Consider the following 17,727-nt stretch of genomic DNA (forward strand, 5'->3'; position numbering starts at 1 on the left):
TTACTTTACATTTTTCAGAAATCCAGAAAAATGCTACCTAACATTGCTTTTTAAAATCATATGAGATTCTCAGAAATCTATCATTCTTGATTTTGAGACACTAAGTTCGTAATATTGTCCAGAGTTTCCTTCCTGTGTTATCTTTAGCTTAGATAGCAATAAAAGAATCATACCTAGACAGTGAGCAGAAAAGTTATCTTGACATTTTTAATATTTTCCCACTGAAGATGTGGCATGTATTACATTTGGGAACTTATATGTAATTTTACTACTGAAAACTTTTTTCCTTAAACCATAATAATTTATTTTATATTTATCCTCAGTAAGGCCAAAGTTCAAAATAAATATAGTTCTTTAAAGTATGACCTTTGTTTTTAATAACGGATCACTTTACTATGAAGAAAGACAGCTAATGTGGTTCAGGCATCTCAAAAGAATTTTCTAGAAGTTACAAAGTAGATAAATAAAATAAACAAAGGTAAGCCAGAGGGTAATAAGACTAGAGAAAAATGGTGATTAATTTATGGAAATTAGGTGGAAATTAGATGGAAAGAATGAAATGGAAGAGAAAAAAATTCTTATGCATGATGGGCAATGAGCAGAAGAGCAATGAAAAAGAATAGTTTCTGCTTCAATTCATCTAGAAAAAGTTTATACAGGGGCATTATTCCAATGATTTCAAGTTTTCTGCTTCAGAATAATATGAGACTTTGATGTTATTGCCCATCATGCATAATAATTTTTTTCTCTTTCATTTTATCCTTTCCATCTAATTTCCATAAATTAATCACCATTTTTCTCTAATCTTCTTACCCTCTGGCCTACCTTCTTTTATTTATCTTAGTTTTAAACTAAATTAAAATACAAAAGTACAAGATGAACTAAAAGTTTATCCACCAAAGTGAAATTTTGTCATAACAGAAATTGGATAGACTTGAGAGGCAACCAAAAGACATGTCTTCCCTCTGTAAATTTGGACGTTAAATTCCTCCTACTTGATTATCTACATTATTCTACTAATTAATACATATTTTTTCCTAAATTGACATTGTTTAAATTGACTTCCGAAGGATATGAAATTCAATATTTATTTTAAAATAGATTTTTTTCTATTTCCTAGATTACATCAACCTCTTTAATGTTTAAGTATTAATTTTTTTAAGCTTAGAAATATACTTTCAAGGAAAGTGTAGATTGATTTTTAAAGTGGGCCCCTAAATCTCTGCTTAAATTATTTTGAATTGTTTTGGTAAACTAACATCCTCAAGTCTCAGTAATATGTTTTCTGTCTCTATTAACTTAATGTCACCTGAACTGTAGCATCTTTTATGTGGTAGCAAATAAAATCAAAGCCTTGCAAATATCTTATAAACGACATAAGGCCTTTGGAGTCAAAAAGCTTTGGGTTCAAATATTGGCTCAGCCACTTAGAATGTACTTAACCACTTGAGCTTCAGTATCTTAAACAGCAAAATGTGATCATAATTTCTAGTTAAGAAAATTAAGGAGATTTTATTAGGTGATGTAACTGAAGTTTGAAGCTTAGTGACCACCACAAGGCAGCTCCTATTAAACGGCCAATTCTATTATTATTTACCAAATTATTTGAGAAAATCCAAGTATTTCTGAGGCAATTAGACTTTTCCCCAAATATTTTACTTTTTTATTCAGATATTTCACTTATCTAAGCAGTGAGATGCATTGTAGGCTGTTCCATATAAGCAAATACTAACACTGTGAAATTTCTTTTTGCCTAAAATAGTTTTGTTTTGCACATTTCTTCTTGCAGAAAAGTGTCACACTTTCAATTTCCCAGGTACAAATTGTCAAACGGGTCCTATCTATAAGAGAACTGTTTTCTGAAGCCAGTGAATACAAGGGAAGTTAGCAAAATTTCCCCCATTTTACCTTCTTTCTTACCGTTACTTAGCAACCAGCTAATACTTTTGAAAAATCTCCTTTGAATACTAAATTACCATGAGATTTGTGTCTATTACTAAATGGAAGATCAAATATGCAGTCACAATTTCCCTAAAGGGCACAGTTGAAACCTAGTTAGTATTTTTTCGTTGCTGCTAAGAGACCAATGTTTTGCCCTTGCTGTTTAGGAATACCATTATGTGCTGTTACTTAGGCATAATAAATTCACAGTAATGTCTCTGAGACTGAGATTGTAAGTGGGAATGTGTCATGTAGCCAACCCCTTCTCTTTAATACTTAATATGAGCCAGTCCTCCAGAAGCATTCCTTATTTGGTTCGAGAACACACACATAAAGTGTGATATGAATAAAGTACATTCTGGTTTGCCTAAGATGGATCTTGTTTACACTGTTGTTAGCACTGTTAATTATTTTAACACCTCTTTCCATTCTCAAAATTGACCTGCTTTGGACAATACATTTCACGGTTACCCTAGATTTGAAAATTTTGAGGGCAGTCCAGAAGAGATTAATGGAAATAATTAGAGGCATAGGAAATAGTCTCTATGAAGAAATAACTAAAGGAATTGGGTTTATTTATTTGTAAGAAAAGAGAAAACTTACGGAGATTACACTCTTCGAGGAGGAAATATAGAAGGCATAACTCTAAGAGGAAACAAAAGCCTCTGTTTTCTTTCCCACCCAGGGCTGCATAGAATTAAAATTCTCAATTCGGAGATATGCTGTGTAGAAAGCAGGGGTTAGGAAGATACTGTACGCACTGGATTGTACCCTAGTAAAGGTTATTTTTTCTTATTTTGAGTATTCTTTAAAGAACAAGTAGAATACAAACATATGCTGTGGTTTAGCAATTCTACTTCTAGTTATATACCCCAGAGAAACTTGTGCATGTACATCAGGATGTATATACCAGGCTCTTAGTAGCTCCACTGTCTATAATTGGACCACACTGAAAATAATGATTCTCTCCATTAACAACAAAATGTATAAAATGTGAATATTCAAACAATGAAATATACTGTACATAAACAAAATTAATTGAACTTCCATGCCCCAATATGAATGTATTTCAAAAACATAATGTTGAGCAAAAGACTTAAGTTACAGAAGAGTGTATGCAGTATGGTTTCATTTACACAAAATTCAAAAAATAGGTGAAACAATTTTTTAGTGTGAGTGTCCCCAAAAGCAGATCCTAAATCAAGGATTCAAGCTCGAATATTAGGTTGAAATGTATGAAACTAGTGATATTCATTTTTTGACCTGCAAAAATGGCAACTATGGGTCAATCCAACAGTTTATTTGGGAAGGAAAGAAAAATAGCAGTAGAAGTGGAGAAATAAATAGACAAGAAGTGGAAGCAGACAATATATGGTGTTTTTCAAGCCAGCTACCACTATGGATGACTAGAGCGTAGTCCCATTAGGGAACTCAAGGGAGCCAGTGAAAAAACACCAGAATTAACTTATTTTAGGGGCAAAGCTAAGATATTTATGCACCTTTTACTGTTAATTTTTGTTGGGGAACTGCTCCAGGGTTTGCCGAGATGCCACACAGCATTGCTGTCTACCTCGGACATCTCTAGTTTGATGGGATCAGATGGGACCTATGTTACAAAAGGCATTGTCACTTGTACCATATGCTGGAACTGCTGCAGAGACCTTTTTTGTTCTGGCTCAACTGCAACTGGTAATCTTCCAAGTTACCCAGTGAATGGGTTGAGGCAACATTCTCGTGTGGTATGTATTCTCCAAAATTCAAAGAGGCTTACGAAAGTCTGTGCTGCCTTCTTAGTTGTAGGAGTTGCAAGGTGCAATTCTTTACTTCCAAGGGGCTATGCTGGCATATCTCAGACTACTGAATCTGAAAACACTCTTTTGGCATTGCAGACCTCTGAATCTTTGAAAGAATTATTTCCAACCCTCTGGTGTGCATTTTGCCTTGCAAAGGCATCCAGAGTGTTACAACTTTTTGATCCTCAGTTCCAATTATTTTACTATCAGATACAGTGGGGTTCTGAGAAAAGTCCAGATGACTGAGGTACCCTTGAACTATGCTGTGCTCGAGATCGGGAGAGTTATCATAGTTCCGGGAAGGCTGTGATGTATTCTGCCATCATCCATCATGATCCATATGATTTTTTCAAAGGCCAGATTAGTGAATTAAATGGAGATACGATGGAGTCGTGTCCCTGCATCCTTTACATTTTTGAGGGAGACACTAATCTCTCCCATTCATCCAGGATAAGAGTCTGGCTTGGGCTTCCCTGGTGGCACAGTGGTTGAGAGTCCGCCTGCCAATGCAGGGGACGTGGGTTCGTGCCCCGGTCCGGGAGGATCCCGCATGCCGCGGAGCGGCTGGGCCCGTGAGCCATGGCAGCTGAGCCTACACGTCTGGAGCCTGTGCTCCGCAGTGGGAGAGGCCACAGCAGTGAGAGGCCCGCGTACCGCAAAAAAAAAAAAAAAAGAAAAAGAAAAATAGAAGAGTCTGTCTTGCCTGAAGTGAAGGCATTCAAGGACATACATAATTTTCTACGAACTTTTATACAATTATGATTTTACTCCACTTATTAGTTAAGTTTCTCCAGAGAAACAGCAGCAATAGAATATATAGAGAGAGGAAGAGATTTATTATAAGGAATTGGCTCACATAATTATGGAGGTTGAGAAGTCCCACAATCTACCATCTGCAAGCTGGAGACCCAGGAATGACAGTGGTGTGATTTAGCCTGAGTTTGAAGACCTGAGAACAAGGACCACGAGGGCAGGAGGTTTATGTCTCAGCTCAAGCATCCAGGCAGGAAGGAGAGAATTCCTCCTTCCTCCACTTTTGTTCTGTTCAGGCCCTCCCTCTACGGGATGATACCGCGCATACTGGGGAGGGCAATCTACTTTACTGATTCCACTAATTCAAATGCTAATCTCATCTGGAAACACCATCACAGACACACCCAGAAATAATGTTTAATCTGGGCACCCCGTGGTTAGTCAAGTTGACACGTAAAATTAACTATGGCGCTCCACAATTATGGAGCCAATTTAAGTTTAACCAGTTCTACCAGTTACTAAGTACATCCCTTCCAATTATACACTCAAGGACTGGGGAAATGACCACGGATGATTTCATGGACCCATTGGACTCATTGTGAAATGGACATGGACCAGGACTCCAATTGTCAACAGATCTCTGAATGCCACCTTTCTGATTGGATATCCATGATATTTTGGCTTCCTGACAGTTTCAAGTCAGATCCAATAGCCAAGAGCTCTTGAAAGATATAGGTATTTTCTTTTCTGCAGTGTACTTGTGTATGGCCCTTTAGTGGAAGGATTTGGAAATCACTATGTGAGTACTTGCTGAGGCACTGAAAAGTCCTTCCTTGAGGGGACATGTCTCCCCTTCAACTGATGATATATCCACTTCCCTTCTGATGTCAATGGGCTGCCTGCCACCTGCCATTTTCTCTTCCAGATTCTTATTTTTCGCACTGACAATGAAAAGCTCAGTCCCAAAGCAGTGTCTTCCACCATTAGCCCTGGCTTCAAAGAAGAGCTGCCACAGAAATTCTCAAATACTGATGCTTCCCTTAGTAGTGCATTCCTTATTGCTTTAGTAAAAGGATATCCTCTGGGCACCCCCAAGGAGCGTGGTCAGCTGGTGGCTTCTCTTACCCTATATTCTAAATATTTAGTCTAGCCTGCTCACCCCGTTAAGTTCTCTGATCCCTTCCTCAATACTCTCTCTGCCAAAGCAATTTTGACATTCACATCATTCACTATGTACCATCTTTTTCCCCAAATTTGAAGGAGCCATTCCAACAATGTATTGGGACTGACCTCTTGAGACCTTGCTAAATATGGTACATCCTGAATCACAGGAGAGGGCCTTCAAATTAATAAGCCAATACTATATCCAGCTTATATTCCACCCCCTCATTTTCAGGCATATCCTCTCAATTTCTGCCTGTATGTATTAGGCCATGTAGCACATTTGATAAATTGTTTCCTCTCATATAAGAATAGTTCATTTCCTATCATGAAATGATAGGGCTTGAGACTTAACCCTAGTAATTGCTAGGGGATATGAGTGGGATACTAGTAACCTCTGCCACACTATATTATGGATGTATGTAGGAAATAAAACTATAAAGAGAAATAAGGAAATGATTATCACCAAATGAAAGTTTTCAATGTTCTTTAATAGATAGGGATTATTTAACTAGTTCTAAGACTAGTCTGGATTTGCACAGGTAGTTTTCTCCTTGGCATCTCAAACTGCTGAAACATTAATATGTTTTAAAGATTAATGGGAAGAACCTAAGGGCAGGACAGGAATAAAGACGCAGACGTAGAGAGTGGACTTGAGGACACGGGGAGGGGGAAGGGTAAGCTGGGATGAAGTGAGAGTGGCATGGACATATATACACTACCAAATGTGAAATAGATAGCTAGTGGGAAGCAGCCACATAGCACAGGGAGATCAGCTCAGTGCTTTGTGACCACCTAGAGGGCTGGGATAGGGAGGGTGGGAGGGAGACACAAGAGGGAGGAGATATGGGGATATATGTATATGTATAGCTGATTTACTTTGTTATAAAGCAGAAACTAACACACCATTATAAAGCAATTATACTCCAATAAAGATGTTAAAAAAAAAAGGTTAATGGGGACATATTATTGGATATCCAATTTACTAGTGAACATATGCCAGCTAGGTGATCTGTGTAACTTAGCTAAGAAATAAAGCAATCTGACTTTTAAGCCCTTGCATTTTAAACATAGACTTCACTTTCCTATTCTTATGGCCCATGTATTCCTGAATTCTGAAAATATCAGCCTTAAAATCCATATTATTGACAGTTCTTTCCTTCCTCTGCCATCACAACCCTTATTACGAAGGGAAAATTAATAAGCTAGATTTGCCAAGGAGTTTTGCCTGTGTGGACTAACTGTTCTGTATTTTAATGAAAATGTAACATTCTAGATTTATGTTATATTTTTGCAAGCAACCAAATTCTTAACAATGGTAATGACGATAATGATGATAATATTTGCATAGGGTTTATTACCTGCCAAGCATTGTTCTAAGCCCTTTCCCGTATATGATATCTCATTTGATTTCCTTATCAACCCAGTGAAGCAGGTTCATTTTTATTCCCATTTTATTAATGAAGCAAGTGAGACAGAGTTTGGGAACTTAAATAAGATTGCATAGCCAGGGATCATAAGCATAAGAAAACAAGTTGAATCAGCTTATGCCTAAAAAGTGATGGCTTCCCTGGTGGCGCAGTGGTTGAGAGTCCGCCTGCCAATGCAGGGGACACGGGTTCGTGCCCCGGTCCGGGAAAATTCCACATGCCGCGGAGCGGCTGGGCCCAAGAGCCATGGCCGCTGAGCCTGCGCGTCCGGAGCCTGTGCTGCGCAGTGGGAGAGGCCACAGCAGTGAGAGGCCCGCGAACTGCAAAAAAAAAAAAAAAAAAAAAAAAAAGTGACTAGGTAGGTACATATAACCAAAGCACAGAAGGCAGGGGAAGTGTTGACCTCAGGAAAAAGTGGATTTACAGCCTTGAATACTGAGATGATTCTGTCTCTTGTCTTTGTTTCTCTTAGTGCATTAGCTCCATTCGCTCAGACTAATTGTCCTCATGAGGCTAGAAACTTTGATACAAGTAGCTCTCAGTTTTAGTCTTAGAGTCTGATATTTAAAGAACTTTCCTTTTCCACTTGGGGAAGAAATCTTATTGGACCAGCTTAGATCATGTGCCCATTCCTTCAATCAATACCCTGCACCTGTTTTTGTAATAAAGCTTTATTGGAGCACAACCATGCTCATTATCTCTACATATTGACCACGGCTGTGTTTGTGCTACAAGTTGAATAGCTGCGGCAGAAACCATATAGCCCATGAAGCCTAAAATATTTACTATCTGGCCCTTTACAGAAAAAATCTGCTGACCTCTGCCTTGGGGCAATCACTGTGGCGAATTAATCATAGCCCTTCATATTGTTGCCACTTCATTTGAACTGTGTGCTTGGTTGTTACTACACATGTTTGAGTTTGCCCTTCAAAATATCTTCAAAAAGATTACAGTATGACCCAGTCTAGAATCTGAAAACTTCTTGTGTACAAAATAGGCAAGGAATCAGCAAAATGTACATTTTATACTATTGAAAGGAGTATTTATCATTAGTGGAAAGATCACAATTCCCTATTTTCATGCAAAGCAATATCCAAGTGCTTTATGGAACCTGATGAAGATTGCCACAAGTAGGTGAAGCAGAGTTGTTTTGTTACCAAGATACATGCAAAAGGCTTGTTTATCACATGCCAGGTGATGCAACTAAAGGCAAGAGAGATGCCATACCCCTTCAAATAATTATACAATATTTAAAACAGGTACAGGCTGATGCGAACATCTATCACTAAGGTATCAAACTTCAAATTTCAAAAACTACCTACTGCTTTAAACAAAAGATGGGCATGTGATTCAGGTGAGAGAAAACAATGCAAGTATAAGTTCAGTGAAAAAAGAAAGTACGAGCATCAAAGTTTGTAGGCTGGATATCAGTGGCTTGTAAAGACATCTCAGAGGCAACAGTGGAACCCTTAAGATGATTCCAATTGTGTGAAGTTTCCAGAACAGGCAAATCCATAGAGACAGAAGTTGAATAGGAATTGCCAGAAGTTGGAGGAAGAGGGAAATTGATTATGAATACGTATGGGGTTTCTTTTTGGATTGATGAAAAGTTCTGGACTTAAGATTTTGGTGATGCTCGCACAACATAATGAATACATTATTATCAATCACGGATTGGGTATGTTCCGGCGGATGTATCATTGACATGAGGTTACCACATAGTTAGTCCTTCTGGAAAGGGAGTGAGAATGAAAAGCATGGAAATAAGAGGAAGTGTGTCTCTCAGATAATCCTTCATGTTTTAGGAATCTAGATCTATAGGTGAAAACAAATGAATGGAAACTTTAAAAATTGGTTTTATAAGAACTTCAGTTTGCTCGTATATGAAACAAAGAGGCTGGAACATGGAGGTCCAGACGGCTCTTAAAAATCTGCAGTTCCAAATATAACAGTTCTTTGAATTTTCTAACTAGGGGCAATGTGGTAAACTAACTATATTAAACTGACTGAATATTAAAGCCATTAATCTGGTGAAACAAATTATGTTTTCATTTATTCTATGGAGGAATTTCTAAATTGAATTATAGAATCAATTGCTACTCCACCTGGGACATACAAACTTAATTAAACCACAGAATTTTTTTCTGATGAATTTAGTGGCGGGGCAGTGACTATGTCAGAGCTGGACATTTATTGAAAATAAAAGACTGGAAAATTGATCCTTCCCTCAAAGTGATAATAAATCACACTTTCTAAAAAGAATGTTACTGCATCCCAAAGATATTTACTTTAAAAAGCAATCTCATGTACCTAACCTAATACTTCAAAAACTTTGATAACTAAATGAGATTATTAAACGTATCTTAGCCTTGCCATGATTAATACTGTTAGTCTGATAAGCTTGTGGGTGATGCACTCACATACTCACTGAAGGAGGCAATGAGCAAAGTAAAACAGTTTGCAATTTACTCATTTCTGCTGTTATGAAATAGCATAAATGAACTCATCTTCATATTGAACTAAGGTACGTGAAATGCCTCACCTCTTGATTTTAATAAGTTTGATATTCTCTCTATGGACATGAAACACCCAAAATATTTTCTTTTCTCTTTTATTTTCCCTTTCTTCCTTATAGAACTACTATAACATGCTTGTCTCTTTATCCATTATTTTTTATGACAAATTGTAAAATGTGGAACATATTAGTTAAAGCGCATGATTTCTCTAAAATGTAACCAAGGCAAAATACATGTTTGTTATATAATTATCTGAGAAAAATGATTTTTGGGATCCTTATCCTTTGCTCCTCTAAAATGACTTTACCTTAAACATGTTTTGAGGTTTTCTGCCTCTGCTTTTGTGGATGCATTTCTCTGACTTGGGATATCCGTGTCCCCTCACCTTCATCTCTTGTTTATTGTCTCTCCCACGTTCTGCTTCCAGGGTCCTTTATGACCTTTATGCTTCCAAGGACCAAACCATCCAGGTCCTTCGTGCTTCAATCCTGTTCTGACCTTTATGATTCCTGTTTCTAGTTGTCAGTCATTGCTCTGTGACAAGTAATTTAGTACCTTTATATTGAAAAAAATGAACATCTGTGATGTAACTCAACTTTTCATGTGTATTTATCTCTAACAACTGCACCAGAAACTCCTTGAGGGCAAGGATCACATCTTATATTTGTGAGGTCCAAGTCACCTAATCCAATGCTGTCTACTTCAACATTATTTGTATATTGATTGTCTGATGTGAATTAGTTGCCTCTTTTGGAAGGATTTGAAAAAATCTGAAAAGGTCTTTTTTCCTATCCACCACTGCAAAGTGCAAATCAGTACCTTTGTGTATGCTGAAGGGAAAAAATTCTTCTCTTCTAGATTTTTAGGAACCAGGTTTATGTGTGTTTTCCTTTGAAAAGCAGGGGTTCAAAACTCAGATGACTTAAATGTGCAATATAAGCTGGTATAATAGTTTACTTGCTTTTTTTTTGGTACATTCTGCAAGTTCTTTTTTGTGCAGTGGCCTAGAGACTAGAGCCTCCCTCCATCTGGTAATATTTATAAATTGAAGTGAAATGTGCTCAGTCGGGTTCAGTAAACTGTTTCCCTCATCATAGCCTTCCCTGGCCTCCTTTTAAGGAAGGAAGCAGTAGAATTTTTGTTTCCTGTTTCACTCATCTCTCAGAGTTCCCAGAGCTACAGAACGGCTGTGAAGTTTCCTGTGAAGTTCTTGCAGAACTAGGTCTTAGCAGAGGGAGCGGAAGCCGCCACATGGCAGACTCCTACAGCCAGGCAATCTCATCACAGCGCATGTGTACAAAGTCTAGGCTACTGTTCTACATTTAGTTAGATACATCTGTATTTGTCCAGGCTGTTATATATAATCTGCTTATAGCTGTAATTTTGCTAAGGATCTGTGTTAATGAGTAAAAATATTGAGATTTACTAAACTGTGTCTATACAGTTGTCATTAATTTTTTCTAATTAATTCTTATTGGGGTATGGTTGCTTTACAAGGTTGTGTTAGCCTCCACTGCACAAAAAAGTGAAACCTCCATACACATACAGATACCCCCTCCCTTTTGGACTTCCCTCATTTAGGTTACCACAGTGCATTAGGTGAGTCCCCTGTGCTACACAGCATGTTCCCATCAGTTGTCCATTTTATACATAGTATCAATAATGTATATGTGTCAGTCCCAGTCTCCCAATTCTTCCCACCCCACCCCTTTTCCCCTTGGTGTCCATACATTTGTTCTCTAGGTCTGTGTCTCTATTTCTTCTTTGCAACTAAGATCATCTAAACCATTTTTCTAGATTCCACATATATGTGTTATAGTATACGATATTTGCTTTTCTGTTTCTGACTTACATCACTCTGTATGACACTCTCTAGGTCCTTCCACGTCTCTACAAATGACACAATTTCATGCCTTTTTATGGCTGAGTAATATTCCATTGTATATATGTACCACATCTACTTTATCCATTCCACTGTCAATGGACATTTAGGTTGCTTCCATGACCCGGCTATTGTAAATAGTGCTGCTATGAATATTGAGGTGCATGTGTTTTTATGAATTATGGTTTTCTCTGGGTATATGCCCAGTAGTGGGATTGCTGGGTCACATGGTAGCTCTATTTGTAGTTTTTTAAGGAACCTCCATACTGTTCTCCATAGTGGCTGTATCAGTTTACATTCCCACCAACAGTGTATGAGGGTTCCCTTTTCTTGTCATTAATTTTTTTTACATTTTTTTTTCTTGTCCCCTTCCCCTCCCTCCTTCTTACACAAACTTTGCACTGTGGTACTGTGTCTATGACAATATTATGTGGCAGACTGTCTGGTCTGCCTTTATTTTTGTTCTTGTTTTTTTGGCTACTTTTTAAAATTGAAATTATAGTTGATATACATATTATATAAGTTACAGGTGTACAATATAGCGATTCACAATTTTTAAAGGTTATACTGCATTTATAGTTATTAGAAAATATGGCTATATTTCCCATGTGTACAATATATCCTTGTAGCTTGCTTTATACCTAATAGTTTGTACCTCTTAAACCCCTACCCCCATATTGTCCCCCACTTCCCTTTCTCCATTGGTAACCACTAATTTCCTCTCTATATCTGTGAGTCTGCTTCTTTTTTGTTATATTCACTAGTCTGTTGTATTTTTTAGATTCCACATATATGTGATATCATATGTTATTTGTATGTCTCTGTCTGACTTATTTCACTTAGCACAAGGCCCTCGTAGTCCATCCATGTTGCTACAAATGGCAAAAATCTCATTCTTTTCTATGACTGAATAGTATTCCATTGTGTGTGTGTGTGTGTGTGTGTGTGTGTGTGTGTATAAACATCTTCTTTATCCATTCATCTGTTGATGGACACTTAGGTTGCCTCTATATCTTGGCAATTATAAATAATGCCATTATGAACATTGGAGTGCATGTATCTTTTCGAATTAGTGTTTTTTTTTTTCGGATATATATTCAGGAGCGGAATTGCTGGATCATATGGTAGCTCTATTTTTAGGTTTTTGAGAAACCACCATACTGTTTTCCAACTTACATTCTTACCAACAGTGTACGAGAGTTCCCTTTTCTCCATACCCTCGCCAATACAAGATACTTGTGTTCTTTTTGATGATAACCATTCTGACAGGTGTGGGGTAATATCTCATTGTGGTTTCGATTTGCATTTCCCTGATGATTAGCAATGTTGAGCATCTTTTCATGTGTCTGTTGGCCATCTGCATTTCCTCTTTAGAAAAATGACTCTTCAGTTTTTCTGCCCGTTTTTTAATTGGGTTGTTTGTTTTTTTAAACTTTTGGAATCAGTGCTTTAGCTTGTATATACCTTTGTGGGAACTGGGAGTATTTCCCTCTGGGAGAAGGAAGTAGTGACATATGTCACCCCTGGGCACTCTCAGCCCCCATGGCTTTCTACAGATTTACCCTGTGGCACTAGGCTTACCAAGGAGCAGGTATTTTATGGGAAGGAAAAAGCACCCAGAGGAAAAGGCTTTGCAAGCGGAGCATCTGCTATGTTTCAGCCCCCACTGATCCCTCCAGCCCAGTGCTTCCGTGCAGTATCTTAGCTGCACAACCATATGCTGAGTCCCTGGCTAGAGAGACATTCCTGGGTAGAGTTCCTGGCTCTGTCGTTTATTAGCTGTATGACCTGAGGCAAATCAGTTAATGTTTCAGAAACTTTCATCCTTCTTCTGTAAAATGGAGATCATAACTATGTCATGGAAATGTGGAGAGGGTTAAATAAGGTATGTTAGACACCGAGCGCAGTGCCTACCTCATGGTAGATAGGTGCTCAATAAATGAGAAGTTATTATTATTATTATATATTGCTAATAAAAAGTATTCAAAACTTAGAGGTAAGATGCAAGATTGACTACATGTTGGGCAGTCTGGAGCAGTGTCCACCAGATGCATTCAAGAATTATTCAGCTTTTTATGAGATTCTTCATGTCTTGATTTATGTTACTGTTTACCATTGATTAGGTCCCTACTCCCAAAGTTATATATTAAATTTTGTAAATGTTTTTCTGTTAAAGACGCAAGTGATTTCTGTGTGGTAGAATAGATAAACCCAAAAGTCACATTTTTATTGCCTCGTGGGAAATTAATCAATTTTGTGTTTAACCTAGTAAACTTCTAGCAGTCTTTCAGTGTCTATATACATTGCATCTTGAATTCTTTTTGAACCATCTTTACCATCCTGCTGGTTCCCTCCTTAATTTGCAAGAGATTCACTCTGGAAAATTATACTTGGACAATGTCCATAATGCATGCTTGGACAAGTATATATCTTTTAAAAAGTGGCTTGTTCCATTGATTAAAATACGAGGACACCCCCTCCTTCTAACTTATTTCTGCATTTCCAGGGAGCTCCTGAGGTCCTAGTAAGAACTAGAGATTTGGGGAAGGCCCAGAGCACTTACTCAGATCCTGCTTTATCCTTTCTTTCCTCTTGAAGGCCGATGGGGTTTCACCTCAGGCTTCTCCTTTATAGCTCCCACCAATGCTTACTTTCCTCTCCGGGATCCTGGTCTTTGTCCAGCTGATGATGTAGTAAAGGAATGTCTTCTAAACAACTTTCTGCCTTCCTTCCTCTCCCAATCTTAGAAATAGGCACCCTAAATGGTTTCATGTTTAAAGTACTTTTATTCTTAATGCAAACACATACAATGGTGAGGAAAAATAAGCAAAGAGTCAATTACAGTGTTCTCAAATTCTTAAAAAGTACTTTCAGCTTTGCCTCCTGGCCTGCCTCCCCACTAACAATTGCCCACTTCCTCCACTTTAGTCTCCATTCTCCATTTAAGGATAAATAAGTCAGCTCTGCTTCCAGCTAACCTCCTTCCTTTTTCTCAAACTCTTTGAAAGTTCCCTTGGGAGTTTCAGATCTTCCCTTCCAGCCATGACTCTTTTATTCCCAAGGGTTGAATTATCAGGCCCTCTACCCTCCTTGAGAAAGGTGTTAATGAGCCTGCCATTCGAGTTACCCCAGACCTAGGAGGATCTTTTTACCACTGAAGGATGCTCTAAGCTGGTGTCTCTAACCTCAAGGTCTGGGCACCTGGCTTGGCCCACTACTTTCCCTAGGAAAAGTCAGCTGAGGTCATCGCCTAACAGAACCCAGGCTCGACTGACCTGTTGCGTAGAGGTTTCCAACTGAGAAGTGTAGGGAGGTGGGTTTTACAATGCGGATAGTGGGAAGGGATGTGTGAGGGAGGGATGTTTGAGGGAGGGGCAGAGTCAATGTCATTGGAAAAGGCATACATTTCATTGTAATTTTATACTTGGAGCATTTCTAACAATTAATATTTTTGATCATATAAATTACAGAGAAATATGCATGACAAAACTGGCTGTTGCTGATGCACTGAAAATGCAGTACTTCCCTGACTGTGTGGGGTGGGAAGTCGAATTATTGGAATCTCCTGGAGATAGAAGTTTTTTTTTGTTTTTTTTTTTTTTGCGGTACGCGGGCCTCTCAGTGTTGTGGCCTCTCCCGTTGCGGAGCACAGGCTCCGGACGCGCAGGCTCAGCGGCCATGGCCCACAGGCCCAGCCGCTCCGCGGCATGTGGGATCTTCCCGGACCGGGGCATGAACCCGTGTGCCCTGCATCGGCAGGCGGACTCTCAACCACTGCGCCACCAGGGAAGCCCCAAGAAGATTTTTATATATACCAAAAAGGGACATGGATTTTTTAACTAGTTGAGAAATGTTGTGGGATTTTTGAACAAAGCCTTGGTATAGCTCAAACCCTTCTATTGCTCCAGATCCTCAAAGGGATTTCAAGTAGCCTAACCTACAATTTTCCAAGCCAGAAAAAAGGCAGTTGCAATATGCAAACATCTCTAAGCTGTATTCAAATTCTCCCTGGAATGTTTTGTCTGGTTTTGCTTTTATTATTATTTTTTAAGCTATGAAATTGGAAATAGTATATGTGACACATTTAACTCAGTATGTTCTGACAAGTAATAAACTAATACTTATAATGGTTCCTAAACTACTTGGTTGAAATATGTTTTACATCAGTGAGTGTGTGAATACATACACAATATTATAAGGAAAGACATGATAACTCACTGACTAGTGAAAGATTGCTTCAGAAATCATAAATTACCAGAGATCCAAGTAAGAGCTTTCCCGGGTTGAGGGCGGGGGGGCTTTGAAAGAATTTGCATTTGAATTGCATCCTGAAACTCTAAATTTGAACTTATCACCCATTCTTTAAGACACATTGTAGTTATATATAAGATAGCACTATAGAAATGAAATTCAATGACAACAAATTAGTTTGGTCTTTTAAAAATTATTATCAGAGTTATGTTACTCTGCTGGGCTAATTCTTGTTCTAAATTCATCTTGTCATTATAGCATCAAGAATCTGACCCCAAATGGATTTCATAACTAATCTCTTTTAATAAATATCCCGAGTCATTGAAATGTAAAAGAAATCTTACATGGAGAACTCAACAAGAAAAACGAGTTGGGAATAACACAGCTTAATAATTGGTAAATTTTTTCACCTTGCCTTCTTAAATTTGTGTTACTACTGCCAACAAGATAGGCATATTAAGGCATAAAAATGACCATTTTCTAGAACCTGAGGTCAAATCCACTTTAGATACCAAGATATTTATGTCTTTACAGATCTCATTGATCAGTTTAGACTGCCACTTATGATCCTTCTATTCCATCATTCCTAAGCATGAATTTAGTCACAGGAAGTATTTACAGAAAGTTCATTTCTTTATTAAGAATTAATGGAGAATAACTTATTTAAATATGCTGGGATTTAAATGCATTCTGTAAATGATTTACTTATCAGAAATCAAATATTATGTTATATTATCTTATCTTTAACTATAAGATGAATGGGTGTCTTTTAGCATCTGGCTCTGCCCCTTCCTTGCTGTGGGCTGTTTACTGGACCTTGCTTGCTTGTTTTCTCGCATATAAAAATAGGGATAACAATTGCAGTTATCTCATAGGATTGGTGAGAGAATTAAATGAGATAATATGAATATGAAAACCATGTATCTGGCACATAAAAAGGGCTCCATAACTATTATAACTATCATAGTTAATAAATTAAAATGATTGACAGTCAAAGTATGATTGAGACTTTAAAATATGTATTTTTATATTTTGGTATTTCTCTCTTTCCAATTGCATTTTACTTGGGGCGCAATGTAGCCGTCACATTCGTACTATATTTAAATCCATGCATGCCATAAAATAAGCTGTTATAAATTTTATTTACGGGCTTAAAAGGGTGCTTCCAACTGTTAAAATTACGCAACTTCTTTACGAGGAGAGAGGAGAAAAGGAAATAATGTCTATTGAAAAATATATTGTTTTCTTTTTTGTCATTGTTTCATCTACAGAATGGGCAGTATTCCCTTTGGAAGAGCTGATGGGAATAATGCCATTTGGAAAGTACACAACACAGCAGCATGGCAGAACACAAGAAAGTTCTGAACTGTCAGCTTCCAGGGTCCTTGCATGGCCAAATGACTCTTATTTTCCTAAAATTAAGAATATTTTGTAGCAGCAATTTGAATAAACGGACTCACTTGTCACTGTGATTTAATGTCTGCTTTGCTACTGAATCAGCCGTATTTGGCCAGCCCTGCTGTCTTCACATTTTTCTTTGTGTTTATCCCTAAGCTTAGCAACTAACCAAACACTGAGTGGAATATCGATATTTAAAAGTGAAATGTATTAATAGTTTACTAATTGTTCCACAGAGAGACTGAGTTTGTATGGTTTACATTTTTATACTTCTTTCTGTTCTACTTATATTCTGAATGTCTGAAATTTTTTGACTTTCCCCCCACTATTCACAAGCTTTCAAATACTGGTAAAGACGTGTCTTTGTGTGTCTTTAGTTCACATAAGATTGCTATGTTAAGTGCTGATGAATATAGAAATGTTAAGACCACGAGAACAATTTTAATAAAGAATCAAAAAGTAACAGATTATGTAAACAGGACAGGTGGTTTTCTTAAGGTAGTGACCAAAATTAAAGCCCCCCTCCTCCACGCCCTACCCCTAACAGTTTTCTTTTGATCAAATAACTATAAGCCTGTGTTTCTGGACACAGAATGATGTTT

General features: G+C 37.7%; 1 protein-coding gene across 1 annotated transcript in view; it reads left to right on the forward strand.

Moving 5' to 3' along the window:
• Positions 1 to 17,727, forward strand: part of EPM2A (EPM2A glucan phosphatase, laforin) — a 160,783-nt gene that overhangs the window by 35,934 nt on the left and 107,122 nt on the right. The window lies entirely within an intron of this gene.

The sequence above is a fragment of the Pseudorca crassidens genome, chromosome 13 (genome assembly GCF_039906515.1).
Source record: "Pseudorca crassidens isolate mPseCra1 chromosome 13, mPseCra1.hap1, whole genome shotgun sequence".
In the NCBI taxonomy this organism is placed as follows: Eukaryota; Metazoa; Chordata; class Mammalia; order Artiodactyla; family Delphinidae; genus Pseudorca; species Pseudorca crassidens.